The sequence below is a fragment of the Sinocyclocheilus grahami genome, unplaced genomic scaffold (assembly GCF_001515645.1).
Source record: "Sinocyclocheilus grahami isolate Dianchi unplaced genomic scaffold, SAMN03320097.WGS_v1.1 scaffold1003.1, whole genome shotgun sequence".
NCBI classification, from domain to species: Eukaryota; Metazoa; Chordata; class Actinopteri; order Cypriniformes; family Cyprinidae; genus Sinocyclocheilus; species Sinocyclocheilus grahami.
The window spans coordinates 276,595-279,130 of record NW_015506182.1 but is presented as its reverse complement, the minus strand read 5'-3'; positions in this window follow the sequence as shown (position 1 = coordinate 279,130).

Here is a 2,536-nt window from a genome sequence, read left to right as displayed (position 1 = left end):
GGCTGATTCCCAGGTAACCCTGAGGCCCCGGCCCGGCTACGTGCCCAAGGTTCCCGCTACTCCCTTCAGGGATCAGGTGGTGAACCTTCAAGCGCTGCACTCGGAGGAGGTAGATCCAGCCCTAGCTTTGGTCAGTCCCATCCGAGCCTTAAGGTGCTACGTAGACCGGATGCAAAGCTTCAGGACCTCAGACCAGCTCTTTGTCTGTAACGGAGGTACGTTTCCCAGTGTTATCCAGTCTTACTCATTGGGTAGTGCCATAGTAGCAGTAGCTGGTCCTCTTGTGAAGCCCTGGCCTACACCAAAAAGTAGGGGCGCAGGTGGCTTCCACAGGACACTGGAAGGGGCAGTTTATCCAGTCTTACTCATTGGGTAGTGCCATAGTAGCAGTAGCTGGTCCTCTTGTGAAGCCCTGGCCTACACCAAAAAGTAGGGGCGCAGGTGGCTTCCTCAGGACACTGGAAGGGGCAGTAGCTGTGGCCTTTTGGTAGGATCCCAATTCGTCGGTCATCCGACGTGACGTCGAGAGTGACCGACTGAAAGGGAACGTCTCGGTTACGTATGGTAACCCTCGTTCCCTGAAGGAGGGAACGAAGACGTCACGTCACGTCCCGTCGCCACAGCTCCTGTACCACCTCTGAGCGGTCGGGTCACCGGCTCGGCTCCTCAGCGAAAACCTGAATATGCGCTGCATCAGCTGCCTACTTCACGCTGTGATCAGCAGCAGCTTGATGCAATAATCGCATGCCAATGTGCATTGGCTCGTTTAGTTTACACTCGAAGTAGATTGGTCTCTTTAAACGAGATCCCAATTCGTCGGTCATCCGACGTGACGTCTCCGTTCCCTCCTTCAGGGAACGAGGGTTACCATACGTAACCGAGACGTTTCCATTGATGTATGGTTGGTTAGGACAATATTTGGCCGAGATACAACTATTTGAAAATCTGGAATCTGAGGGTGCAAAAAATCGAACTAAATCTAAATATTTAGAAAATCACCTTTAAAGTTGTCCAAATGAAGTTCTTAGCAATGCATATTACTAATCAAAAATGAAGTTTTGATATATTTACGATAGGAAATTTACAAAATATCACATGATAACATGATCTTTACTTAATATCCTAATGATTTTTGGCGTAAAAGAAAAATCGATAATTTTGACCCATACAATGGCTATTGCTACAAATATACCCCAGCGATTTATGACTGGTTTTGTGGTCCAGGGTCACATATTATCATCTAACAACATATATTAATAGCTTTAACATGCGCTTGCATGGATATACATGCCGCGTTAATTAAAATAACAATATTATAATGGCTAAATGTGTAAGGGGGCCCCCTACTGATTGTTTATGTGACTTACAATAGTTTGGCAGTCGTTGATGAGATGTAATGGTGTGATAAGACTGGTGTCCTTTTCCCTGCCCATCGGTCACTGGCCTTTTGTTTTGCAGCCGTCTGTGTTGCTAAGTAGCAGTCAGTGTGATCGCTGGACTGACAGTGATGGACTAGCATAGAAAGCCCACGGGTGTGAAAAAAACAACCACAGAGGAAAACAGATCATACTCTCACAAACTAACCATAAACACTAAGAGAGGACACTGAAAATTGCACTTAAGTGGTCAGATATCAGAAACGTGCTAAAAGGCCAGTATTCTTGCAAATGGATCCTTGTTAAAGGAAGGTTTAAATTGCTTAAATTAAGGATTCTTAATTGTTTTAGATATTGAAAATTTTGAATAGTTAATAAATAGCCCTGCATAATGTTTGAGGAATGGAATCCAGTACTTGTTTCTTGCTAATGTTAGGGTGCTGATTTTGAAAATAGTGCACATTTTGCTCAAGCACGTCAGACTTTCTCACAATATATGATTTGCTCTTAGCATTTTTGCTTTTGACAAATACAGAGTTCTGGCATGAAACTCTAGATGGCGCAGTCCGATAGGTCTAACTCAGGGGTATCAAACTCATTTAAGGTTGAGGGCCGGATCGGAGAAAATGTCCCCTTGTGCGGGCCGAATTACCTTTTGTTAAACCCTAGTTTGCTCACAATTACATTAATATTAACCATACAAACTACAATATAATAAAAAAAAAAATCTAGGACAACTTTTTTTTAAAGATGATGCTTGGTTATTTTAGGGGTGTGCAATATTGACACAAAATGTCTTTTTCTTTTTTTGATAGTGATAATTAACATATTTTGCAGAGTGTGTTTTTGAGATAGCACCTTGGTTGGTTTAAGCCTGTCATGGATAAATAAATATGACACTAAAGCCGCCAGTAGGTGGCAGCAAGTCTCCGTCTTAATGAGTGATCCATCGACTCATTCATTAAAAACGGCTGATTCGTTTAGAAACTAAGCTAGTGATTGTCTTTATGAATGGGCCACTGAATCATTGACTCAAATAATTTGTTCAAAAATACAGATTAATTCAGTAACAAAATACACAGTGCTGCCTCGGAGACGCACAATTGGTCTTACTTCGGCTTTGTTAAAAACTTTTTCTTGCCAAAACAGAGATAAACAGA